The sequence below is a fragment of the Scyliorhinus torazame genome, chromosome 17, assembly GCF_047496885.1.
Source record: "Scyliorhinus torazame isolate Kashiwa2021f chromosome 17, sScyTor2.1, whole genome shotgun sequence".
NCBI classification, from domain to species: Eukaryota; Metazoa; Chordata; class Chondrichthyes; order Carcharhiniformes; family Scyliorhinidae; genus Scyliorhinus; species Scyliorhinus torazame.
The window spans coordinates 17,832,449-17,845,946 of NC_092723.1; the positions used below are offsets into that span (position 1 = coordinate 17,832,449).

At 42.8% G+C, this 13,498-nt stretch overlaps 1 protein-coding gene and 1 long non-coding RNA gene across 4 annotated transcripts in view; one reads left to right on the forward strand and one right to left on the reverse strand.

Moving 5' to 3' along the window:
- Positions 1–13,498, forward strand: part of LOC140393752 (cyclin-dependent kinase 18-like) — a 136,925-nt gene that overhangs the window by 50,658 nt on the left and 72,769 nt on the right. The gene's annotated exons all lie outside the window — the stretch shown is intronic.
- LOC140393753 (uncharacterized) overlaps positions 1–13,498 on the reverse strand; it is a 106,023-nt gene that overhangs the window by 9,009 nt on the left and 83,516 nt on the right. The window contains exon 4 of the long non-coding RNA XR_011935723.1: positions 6,916–7,026. This is a non-coding gene — a long non-coding RNA (uncharacterized lncRNA). The remainder of the gene's footprint in view (positions 1–6,915; positions 7,027–13,498) is intronic.

Sequence of the window (13,498 nt, forward strand, 5' to 3'; positions counted from 1 at the left end):
TGACTGTCCATTCAGTATCCTGTTAGATTACTGACAGACCATTCAGTATCATGTTAGATTACTGACTGAACATTCAGTATCCTGTTAGATTACTGACTGAACATTCAGTATCCTGTTAGATTACTGACAGACCATTCAGTATCCTGTTAGATTGCTGACTGTCCATTCAGTATCCTGTTAGATTACTGACAGACCATTCAGTATCATGTTAGATTACTGACTGAACATTCAGTATCCTGTTAGATTACTGACTGAACATTCAGTATCCTGTTAGATTACTGACAGACCATTCAGTATCCTGTTAGATTACTGACTGAACATTCAGTATCCTGTTAGATTACTGACAGACCATTCAGTATCCTGTTAGATTACTGACTAACCATTCAGTATCCTGTTAGATTACTGACTAACCATTCAGTATCCTGTCAGATTACTGACTGACCATTCAGTATCCTGTTAGATTACTGACTGACCGATTGATATCCTGTTAGATTACTGACAGACCATTCAGTATCCTGTTAGATTACTGACTAACCATTCAGTATCCTGTTAGATTACTGACTAACCATTCAGTATCCTGTCAGATTACTGACTGACCATTCAGTATCCTGTTAGATTACTGACTGACCGATTGATATCCTGTTAGATTACTGACTAACCATTCAGTATCCTGTTAGATTACTGACTAACCATTCAGTATCCTGTCAGATTACTGACTGACCATTCAGTATCCTGTTAGATTACTGACTGACCGATTGATATCCTGTTAGATTACTGACAGACCATTCAGTATCCTGTTAGATTACTGACTGACCGATTGATATCCTGTTAGATTGCTGACTGACCATTCAGTATCCTGTTAGATTACTGACTGACCATTCAGTATCCTGTTAGATTACTGACTAACCATTCAGTATCCTGTCAGATTACTGACTGACCATTCAGTATCCTGTTAGATTACTGACTGACCGATTGATATCCTGTTAGATTACTGACTAACCATTCAGTATCCTGTTAGATTACTGACTGACCATTCAGTATCCTGTTAGATTACTGACTAACCATTCAGTATCCTGTCAGATTACTGACTGACCATTCAGTATCCTGTTAGATTGCTGACTGACCATTCAGTATCCTGTTAGATTACTGACTGACCATTCAGTATCCTGTTAGATTACTGACTAACCATTCAGTATCCTGTTAGATTACTGACTAACCATTCAGTATCCTGTCAGATTACTGACTGACCATTCAGTATCCTGTTAGATTGCTGACTGACCATTCAGTATCCTGTTAGATTACTGACTGACCATTCAGTATCCTGTTAGATTACTGACTGACCGATTGATATCCTGTTAGATTACTGACATTCCATTCAGTATCCTGTTAGATTACTGACTAACCATTCAGTATCCTGTTAGATTACTGACTAACCATTCAGTATCCTGTCAGATTACTGACTGACCATTCAGTATCCTGTTAGATTACTGACAGACCATTCAGTATCCTGTTAGATTACTGACTAACCATTCAGTATCCTGTTAGATTACTGACTAACCATTCAGTATCCTGTCAGATTACTGACTGACCATTCAGTATCCTGTTAGATTGCTGACTGACCATTCAGTATCCTGTTAGATTACTGACTGACCGATTGATATCCTGTTAGATTACTGACAGACCATTCAGTATCCTGTTAGATTACTGACTAACCATTCAGTATCCTGTTAGATTACTGACTAACCATTCAGTATCCTGTCAGATTACTGACTGACCATTCAGTATCCTGTCAGATTACTGACTGACCATTCAGTATCCTGTTAGATTGCTGACTGACCATTCAGTATCCTGTTAGATTACTGACAGACCATTCAGTATCCTGTTAGATTACTGACTGACCGATTGATATCCTGTTAGATTACTGACTGACCATTCAGTATCCTGTTAGATTGCTGACATTCCATTCAGTATCCTGTTAGATTACTGACAGTCCATTCAGTATCCTGTTAGATTACTGACAGACCATTCAGTATCCTGTTAGATTACTGACTAACCATTCAGTATCCTGTCAGATTACTGACTGACCATTCAGTATCCTGTTAGATTACTGACTGACCATTCAGTATCCTGTTAGATTACTGACTGACCGATTGATATCCTGTTAGATTACTGACAGACCATTCAGTATCCTGTTAGATTACTGACTAACCATTCAGTATCCTGTTAGATTACTGACTGACCATTCAGTATCCTGTTAGATTACTGACTGACCATTCAGTATCCTGTCAGATTACTGACTGACCATTCAGTATCCTGTTAGATTACTGACTGACCATTCAGTATCCTGTTAGATTGCTGACATTCCATTCAGTATCCTGTTAGATTGCTGACTGACCATTCAGTATCCTGTTAGATTGCTGACTGACCATTCAGTATCCTGTCAGATTACTGACTGACCATTCAGTATCCTGTCAGATTACTGACTGACCATTCAGTATCCTGTTAGATTGCTGACTGACCATTCAGTATCCTGTCAGATTACTGACTGACCATTCAGTATCCTGTCAGATTACTGACTGACCATTCAGTATCCTGTTAGATTACTGACTGAACATTCAGTATCCTGTTAGATTACTGACTGACCATTCAGTATCCTGTTAGATTACTGACTGACCATTCAGTATCCTGTTAGATTGCTGACTGACCATTCAGTATCCTGTTAGATTACTGACTGACCATTCAGTATCCTGTTAGATTACTGACTGACCGATTGATATCCTGTTAGATTACTGACTGACCATTCAGTATCCTGTTAGATTACTGACTAACCATTCAGTATCCTGTTAGATTACTGACTGACCATTCAGTATCCTGTTAGATTACTGACTGACCATTCAGTATCCTGTTAGATTACTGACTGACCGATTGACATCCTGTTAGATTACTGACAGACCATTAAGTATCCTGTTAGATTACTGACTAACCATTCAGTATCCTGTTAGATTGCTGACTGACCATTCAGTATCCTGTTAGATTACTGACTGACCATTCAGTATCCTGTTAGATTACTGACTGACCGATTGATATCCTGTTAGATTACTGACTGAACATTCAGTATCCTGTCAGATTACTGACTGACCATTCAGTATCCTGTTAGATTACTGACTGACCATTCAGTATCCTGTTAGATTACTGACTGAACATTCAGTATCCTGTCAGATTACTGACTGACCATTCAGTATCCTGTTAGATTACTGACTGACCATTCAGTATCCTGTTAGATTACTGACTGACCATTCAGTATCCTGTTAGATTGCTGACTGTCCATTCAGTATCCTGTTAGATTACTGACAGTCCATTCAGTATCCTGTCAGATTACTGACTGACCATTCAGTATCCTGTTAGATTGCTGACTGTCCATTCAGTATCCTGTTAGATTACTGACTGTCCATTCAGTATCCTGTTAGATTACTGACTGAACATTCAGTATCCTGTCAGATTACTGACTGACCATTCAGTATCCTGTTAGATTACTGACTGACCATTCAGTATCCTGTTAGATTACTGACTGAACATTCAGTATCCTGTCAGATTACTGACTGACCATTCAGTATCCTGTTAGATTACTGACTGACCATTCAGTATCCTGTTAGATTACTGACTGACCATTCAGTATCCTGTTAGATTACTGACAGTCCATTCAGTATCCTGTCAGATTACTGACTGACCATTCAGTATCCTGTTAGATTACTGACTGACCATTCAGTATCCTGTTAGATTACTGACTGAACATTCAGTATCCTGTTAGATTACTGACAGTCCATTCAGTATCCTGTCAGATTACTGACTGACCATTCAGTATCCTGTTAGATTACTGACTGACCATTCAGTATCCTGTTAGATTACTGACTGAACATTCAGTATCCTGTCAGATTACTGACAGACCATTCAGTATCCTGTTAGATTACTGACAGACCATTCAGTATCCTGTTAGATTACTGACTGAACATTCAGTATCCTGTTAGATTACTGACAGTCCATTCAGTATCCTGTTAGATTACTGACAGACCATTCAGTATCCTGTTAGATTACCGACTGTCCATTCAGTATCCTGTTAGATTACTGACTGAACATTCAGTATCCTGTCAGATTACTGACTGACCATTCAGTATCTTGTTAGATTGCTGACATTCCATTCAGTATCCTGTCAGATTACTGACTGACCATTCAGTATCCTGTTAGATTACTGACTGACCATTCAGTATCCTGTTAGATTACTGACTGACCATTCAGTATCCTGTTAGATTACTGACTGACCATTCAGTATCCTGTTAATTACCGACTGACCATTCAGTATCCTGTTAGATTACTGACTGACCATTCAGTATCTTGTTAGATTACTGACTGACCATTCAGTATCCTGTTAGATTGCTGACTGACCATTCAGTATCCTGTTAGATTGCTGACTGACCATTCAGTATCCTGTTAATTACCGACTGACCATTCAGTATCCTGTTAGGTTACTGACTGACCATTCAGTATCCTGTTAGATTACTGACTGACCATTCAGTATCCTGTTAGATTGCTGACTGACCATTCAGTATCCTGTTAGATTGCTGACTGACCATTCAGTATCCTGTTAATTACCGACTGACCATTCAGTATCCTGTTAGATTACTGACTGACCATTCAGTATCCTGTTAGATTGCTGACTGTCCATTCAGTATCCTGTTAGATTACTGACTGAACATTCAGTATCCTGTCAGATTACTGACTGACCATTCAGTATCCTGTTAGATTACTGACTGACCATTCAGTATCCTGTTAGATTACTGACTGAACATTCAGTATCCTGTCAGATTACTGACTGACCATTCAGTATCCTGTTAGATTACTGACTGACCATTCAGTATCCTGTTAGATTACTGACTGACCATTCAGTATCCTGTTAGATTACTGACTGACCATTCAGTATCCTGTTAGATTACTGACAGTCCATTCAGTATCCTGTCAGATTACTGACTGACCATTCAGTATCCTGTTAGATTACTGACTGACCATTCAGTATCCTGTTAGATTACTGACTGAACATTCAGTATCCTGTTAGATTACTGACAGTCCATTCAGTATCCTGTCAGATTACTGACTGACCATTCAGTATCCTGTTAGATTACTGACTGACCATTCAGTATCCTGTTAGATTACTGACTGAACATTCAGTATCCTGTCAGATTACTGACAGACCATTCAGTATCCTGTTAGATTACTGACAGACCATTCAGTATCCTGTTAGATTACTGACTGAACATTCAGTATCCTGTTAGATTACTGACAGTCCATTCAGTATCCTGTTAGATTACTGACAGACCATTCAGTATCCTGTTAGATTACCGACTGTCCATTCAGTATCCTGTTAGATTACTGACTGAACATTCAGTATCCTGTCAGATTACTGACTGACCATTCAGTATCTTGTTAGATTGCTGACATTCCATTCAGTATCCTGTCAGATTACTGACTGACCATTCAGTATCCTGTTAGATTACTGACTGACCATTCAGTATCCTGTTAGATTACTGACTGACCATTCAGTATCCTGTTAGATTACTGACTGACCATTCAGTATCCTGTTAGATTACTGACAGTCCATTCAGTATCCTGTTAGATTACTGACTGACCATTCAGTATCCTGTTAGATTACTGACTAACCATTCAGTATCCTGTTAGATTACTGACAGTCCATTCAGTATCCTGTTAGATTGCTGACTGTCCATTCAGTATCCTGTTAGATTGCTGACTGTCCATTCAGTATCCTGTTAGGTTACTGACTGACCATTCAGTATCCTGTTAGATTACTGACTGACCATTCAGTATCCTGTTAGATTACTGACTGACCATTCAGTATCCTGTTAGATTACTGGCTGACCGTTATCCTGTGGATCACTGATTGACTGACCGGTGCCTGTTTAGATTTCTGACTTGTTGGCCATGACCATTCACAAAAGTTTCTCTTTGTTTTTGATCAGTGGAGCTACCAAGCAATAGTAACATTGAAATTTGATATTTTAAATTTACACCTATCTATTGGATTGGCGCTGGACACAGGAAAGGATCGGTATGCCCTTGGCAAGACGTCACCTAGCACCAAGTGCCCTGTGCCTGATGCTTGGTGATGTACTCTTCAGGAGCCGATATTCTCCAGTGGCTTAATTGAGTTGCCTGTGTGTGATCGGGTCACACTGTGCATGGTAGGCTGAGACATAGATGCTCGAAAGGCATAATGCCTACTCCTCTTTTATATGTTGCCATTGGTTGGGCTGAACAGGAAAGGTAAATGTTGGATTTGGTTTGATTTGATTTGATTTATTGTCACATGTACCGAAGTGCAGTGAAAAATATTTTTCTGCGACCGAGGGAACGTACACAGTACGTACATAGTAGACAAAAGAATAATCAACAGAGAACATTGACAAATGGTACATCGACAAACAATGATTGGTTACAGTGCGGAACAAGGGGCCAAACAAAGCAAATACATGAGCAAGAACTGCATAGGGCATCGTGAATAGTGTTCGTCCAGGAAACAGATCAGTCCGAGGGGGAGTCGTTGAGGAGTTTTGTAGCTGTGGGGAAGAAGCTGTTCTTATGTCTGGATGTGCGAGTCTTCAGACTTCTGTACCTTCTGCCTGATGGAAGCGTCTGGAAGAAGGCAATGCCTGGGTGGGAGGGGTCTCTGATAATGCTGTCTGCCTTCCTGAGGCAGCGGGAGGTGTATACAGAATCAATGTGGGGTGGCAAGCATGTGTGGTGTCAGGGCAGGTAGTATGAAGCTTGCCAAAGATGATATCCCCCTTCCCGCCCCAACACCATGGCCCCCCTCCCCCTCCGACAACCCGTTAATGAGTTGATACTCACCGTTGAAGCTCAGCCAAGAAAATTGGATCCATCGATGACCTACCACAGCGAGGATTTCAGCAGCTGTGTAACCAGAACTCAGCACAGTCTGACTTCAGAAGAGGCCAAAATCTGGAACATTAGGAACAGAGGGGGCCTGCTTGACCATTCAATTAGATATGGGGTTCTCTGCACCTCAGTTCCATTCACCCGCCTTTGCACTGCATTCCTTGATGCCCTTACCCAACAAAAAAAACAACTCTCCATTCATCGCAGTCTTAAAAGCTCTCAAGACCTTTTGAGGTAGAATTTTCCAAGTTTCTGCTGTGTGGAAAAAGTGCTTCTGTGAATATGCTTCCGGAAATTCCGGATCTCGTTTTTAGAGATAATATTAGAAAATTAGAGGGAGAAGGCATACTGTGCTAATCTAAAGAGTCACTACTGACTAATTTGTGTTCGTACTGTGCCAGATTGTATCTAATAAACACAAACAGATATCACAGACACCATCTCTTCTGCCTATACTCACAAAGCACATTTGTTTGTTTACCGCTTCTTCAGCAACTGCCCGGCAAAAATGCCCCTTTTTAACCTTCCCCGTTCTACAAATGCTGTTCCCCAGGAATCACCTTCAGCAAGGCTTTTACCACCGTCTCGATCTTCAGGTGCTTTCGCCAAATAGAATTAAAACATTAAAATTGTAGACAATCAAGTTAAACCTTCGGGGAGCTAAGAATGAATTGAGAACAATTATTGAAGCATGCATAATGAGATATAAACTCAAGGCTCTGGCAGGACTGGTCATTGCTATACCCGTGCTTCACTTTTATAATAATAATCTTTATTAGTGTCACAAGTAGGTTCACAATGCACTGCAATGAAGTTACTGTAAAAATCCCCTAGTATACGTCATCATTTTGACATAATCTAGACTCTGTGGGTGGAACCTTCTGTAAGTAAACAATCTCCTGGCGACAATACATAGAAGAGCAGATATGGTGTCCTGGCTTATTTTTATCCTTCAACCAGTATCTCAGCACAGATTATCTGATCCTTATCTTGGTGCTTGTTTGTGGGAACTGGCTGTGCAAAAGTTAAGTTGCCACGCTTCCAGCATCACAATTGTGGTTAGACTTTGAAGTGGAAATGTGTTTCTAAGACTCTTGCAGCTATCTAAATGCAAGTCTTTCTTTCTCAATGCCACACGGATGTTTTGCTTTCCGATGTGTTGAAGATGCTTTGTCAGTATGGTCTAATATAGTTAGTAAACGCTTCGGGAATGTTCTGTGGCAAATTGCGAGTATCGGTCCTACCGCAACCCTTCAGACTAACTGCTTGCTGTGAGGTGAGGATGTATTTGGCGGGTTTCTCTGGCAACTAGTGTGTCAAAAATGCAATGTCTAAATCCACCAGTGCCAGTATCACAGGGGACAATACATATTCAAACTGATTGGTCCTTTCAACTGAGGATCCATGTCAATGATTTAGACGTTTTAATACGATTTCGATAAATACCACCCCTTTTGTCTCCACAAAAATGGAATTCTTGCTACTTCCACCCTTTCCCCCCTGCTTTCTGGAGGGCGTCTCACATTCCTCGCATTGGGCCTGAGATTAGAAAGGCGCGTGCATGCGCGGCCATGGAACCAGGTGCTCTACCGTTCCCATGTCGGCGTGGGGACATAGCCCCAGAATCGGAGAATCCAGTTCATCATCTTCAATGTTTCTTGCTATTGAAGTCATTAGAAGGGAACGCAGAGCCTTGATGTATACCAGGATGGTAATCCAATATTGTCCATTTTATGCCATCACCCAGAGTTAACACTAACCCCACCGTGCGATACCTTGAACCCAGTCACTCCATGTTGTAATAGGTGGCAGTTCACTGGCGGTGGGATGCTCTGGTCATGCCAATAGTGCAGCCCCACCCATAGATTTCCCAGCAGCGTTGGATGGTTACAATGAGAAATCCCATTGACAGGAAATTTTGTAATTGTGCGAGAATCCCGCCACCAAATTCTCCGTCCTCGCTGGCAGCAGTAGCGGAGCGGACTCCCAAAGGAAAATCCCGGCCATCGTCTCCCTCTCCCAGTGCACTTCTCCATCCTTCAACACTGGATTCTCTAACATAAGCTTATCTAATCAGGAATATTACCACTGGTGACATTGTGTGACATCCCTTACTCCTCACTAAGTGAACTTACCAAGTCTGTGCTCCTGCTAATGGTGACTTCCAGAGACTTGTGATTCTCAAAAATGTCCCTTGGCTAAAGGTCCAGTTCTATGACTTGTGCTCTGGTATCGTGAACATCTGTACCAAGAGGTGTAACATCACTGAACCTCTGAAGTTCTCAACTGAAGTCAAACAACTTACCTCCTGGCTCGACAAAGACTGGCCAACATCTACAAGGCACAAGTCAGGAATGTGACGAATACTCTCCACTTGCTTGGGTAAGTGCAGCTCCAATAAAACGCGAGAAGCTCAACAACATTGAAAAAAGGCAGCCTGTTTCATTTAAACCTCATCCACCACCTTAAACATTCAATCCCTGCACCATCGGCGCACAGAGGCAGCAGCGTGTACTTTTTACAAGATGCACTGCAGCAACTCACCAAGGTGCCTTTGACACCGCCTTCCAAACCCACAACCTCTACCATTTAGAGGGACACGGGCAGCAGATGCATTGGGACACCACTGCCTGCAATTCCCCATCCAGGTCACTCACCATCCCAACTTGGAACTCGGTCAACTTCCTCCACTGTCGCTGAACCAAAGTACTGGAGCTCCTGTCCCAACAGCACTGTGGGTGTACCTACACCACATGAACAGCAGCGGTTTAAGATGGCAGCTCACCCCCACCTTCTCAGGTGCAATTAGGGATGGGCAGTAAATGCTGGCCTTGCCAGTGATGCCCACATCCAAGAGTCAGTGCAGACTCAATGGGCCGAATGGCCTCCTTCTGCACTGTAAATTCTATGATTCTATGAGAAGAAAATTTTGTAAGCCTTCCATTCGTCAATAAACCTTGACCAAGTTTGGCATTATGTAACCCCTCCTTGATTCACCTCGTCACCTCTCACTCGATTCAACTTTGTGATGTGTCACACCCTGGGCCTTAGCCTCTTGTCGACATTTTGCAATTGGGAAAATGTTGGTCCCTGACACTAAATGGGTTAACGTTTCGGGCTTTGTGTGGTACAAGTGTTAATCTACAGGATCAAAGAGATGTGGGCAGAGAGAATACTCTTTGAATTCTAAAAGCTTTTTGGCAGCAATCGTGTGCAGTCCCACATCCGTTTCCTTTGATATTCCAATTCTCATTATTCTGCTTGACAAAAATAAGCATTAATAAACAGCAGCAAGATAATTAAAATAAATCATGCATGCATCCCATGCGGTGACAATAATTAGCATTCACCTGCCAGCTGTGGAAGGTTCGTTGCTGTTAGATTTTGCAGCCAAAGAATCCCTCCAGCGCACAAGGAGGCCATTCAGCCCATCGAGTCTGCACCGACCCTCTGAAAGAGCACCCTATCGAGGCCCACTCCCCTGCCCTATCCCCATAACCCACCTAACCTGCACATCTTTGGACACTAAGGGAAATATAGAATCATAAAATTTACAGTGCAGAAGGAGGCCATTCGGCCCATCGAGTCTGCACCGGCCCTTGGAAAGAGCACCTTACCTAACCCCACACCTCCACCCTGTCCCCGTAACCCCACATAACCTTTTTTAACCTGCTAGCGGCAATTTAGCTTAGTCAATCCACCTAACCTTTGGACTGTGGGTTGAAACCGGAGCACCTGGAGGAAACCCATGCATACATGGGGAGAACGTGCAAATCCACACAGACGGTAACCCAAGCCGGGAATCAAACCCTGGAGCTGTGAAGCAGCTGTGCTTACCACTGTGCTACTGTGCTGCCCTGTCCAATCCACCGAACCTGCACATGTTTGGATACTAAGGGGCAATATAGTATGGCCAATCCACCTAACCTGCACATCTCTCCCTCCCCATCATCGCTACCGCCCTTTACAGTAAAGATCTTCCTTTCTCCGAGTCATGGTTCAGTTTGCCATATCTGTTCTTCACTTTCTAATTCTGTTCCCTTTGCTCCTCTCTACCCCAGGCATATTAGCTCGGGGTAACACACTGGTGACCACGTTTTCTCCTCCTTTCACTGTATTGGGTGGAGAATCAACCAACCTTTTCCCCAGTAGATGCAAATGGCAGATGAAGAACCATCCAAACAGATCACTGTTCGCAAAACGTATCAGTAAAGCAACAATAAAAATCTCCGACAAGTGGAAAGATGATTCTAATATTAAGCGAAGTGACCTTTCATCTGATCAACAATATTTACAGTCAGAAAACATTTCATCCAACATTAACATCATCCCACCACTCTCCTAACATTGAACTGACAGATAAAATGTAAATCAGGCATATTTCTAGAAGGGGTCAGTCATCATATATTGCCTTTTAATATATTTTTTTGTATGCTTGTCAATCTCTCATGGGATTTGCAGAAGTCTTAAGCGAAGCTCAGGCTACAGAGCGGATGATAATTTTAAGTCATATTCCTTTGCCCACTTTTATAATGGAAAGCAACTGGGTAAACTTTCCATGCTGTATTTTTTTATTGATTCATGGGATGTGAACATTATTGGCAGTGCCAACATTTGTTACCCATCCCTAATTGTCCTCCAAAATGTCTTGAGCAGTCCATCTGGTGTAGGTACTCACTCAGGTCTGTTAGGGATGGAGATCCAGGATTTTGACCCTGCGACAGGGCAGCAACAACGATATAGTTCCAAGTCAGGATGGTGTGTGACTTGGAGGGGAACTTGCATCTACGACCTTTGTTATTCTAGGCGGTAGAGAGTGGGGGTTTGGAAGCTGCTGTCAAAGGGAGCTTACCGAGTTTCTGGAGTGCATTTTGTAGATGGTACACTCTGTTGCCACTTTCCATTATAAAAATGACCCTATGATTGTGGAGGTAGTGCATGCTTAAGGTGGTGGATGGGATGCCAATTAAAGGAACTGCTTTGTCCTGGATTATGTCAAATTTATTGAGTGTTGTCGGAGCTTCATTCATCCAGGCAAGTGGAGAGTATTCCATCAGACTCCTGACTTGTGTCTTGTGGATGGTAGCCAGGCTTTGGGGAGTCAGGAGGTGACACTTCTAATGGTGGTAACACTAAAGGATCTCCACAGCTTTTGGCCAGAGGAGTAGAATCTATCCCTCCTGATATTGTTATCCTGTCATTCTCAGTAATACAGGCCATGGGGCTGAGATATTCAGCACATTTTGTAGTTTAGGAATGCTACTATCATGGTGGACTTGTGATGAAGTGTATGGTTATTCAGTCCAATGGCAGGGGCGATCTCATCAGTTCCCAAAGGAGTTTCAACCTCCTCATTGTAAATTGAGTAAATGGCTCTACCAGAATAGTAGTGAGTGGAATCTGTTGGAGAGATAACTGTTCTACTCTGTGTAGAGAAGGCTAAAGGGAGATGTGATGGAAGAGGATACCAAGGAAAGAGTAGGGCCCATTAGGGACCAAGGGGACAATCTGTGGGTGGAACCAGAGGACATTGGTAGGGTGTTGAATGAATACTTTACATCCATCTTCACCCAAGAGAATGAGGATGTAGGTATGAAACTCAGGGAGAGAGACTGCAAGAGTCTTGAGCAAATTGACTTAGGGAGTGACAAGGTATTGGATGTTTTGGAAGGTTTAAAATTGGAGAAATCTCCAGGTCCGGATGAAATGTGTCCCAGGCTCCTTGGGAGGTGAGGGAGAAGATCTGACCCAACTTTTTAATTATTCTCGGGAGAGGTGCTAGAGGACTGGAGAACCATGAATGTGGTTCCACTATTTAAGAAGTGTTGTAGAGATAAGCCGGTGAACTACAGGCCAGAGAGTCTCAAGTGAGTGGTAGGGAAACTAATGGAGAAAATTCTGAAGGAGAGAATCTATCTCCACTTGAACAGGCAAGGTTTGATCAGGGACAGATTAATGCCATTAGTTCAGAACACCCCACTCTTTCCTGTGCTCAACCTGCATCCCGAAAACTGGCTGAATTCCCCCCAAATCTCCATAATACCCTCAACGCTGCCCACCGGGTCGGTGAGATATAATAACAGATTGTCCGCATGTAGCGAGACCCTATGTTCGCACTCCCTCGCCCGCTCAATCACTCTCCAAACCCTTGATGCCCCAAGTGGCATTGGCAACGGCTCTATTGCCAAGGCGAAAAGCAACGGGGAGAGCGGGCACCCGTGCCTCATCGTACAGTGTAGCCCAAAGTATCCCAAACTCACTCGGATCTTCTGCACACTAACCACCGGCTTCCTGTACAGTAGCCAGACCTAATCCACAAACACCTGCCTGACTCGCCCCAGCTCCTCCAACAAATACACCCACTCCACCCGATCAAAAACCTTCTCTGCGTCCATTGCCCGACCACCTGAACCTCCTGCCCCTCCGAAGGCATCAAGATTACATTGAGTAGTCTCCGCACATCCACCAACAACTTCCTTCCCTTCACAAAACCCATCTGATCCCCAGATGTCCACCACTACCGGTCCCTTCCCAA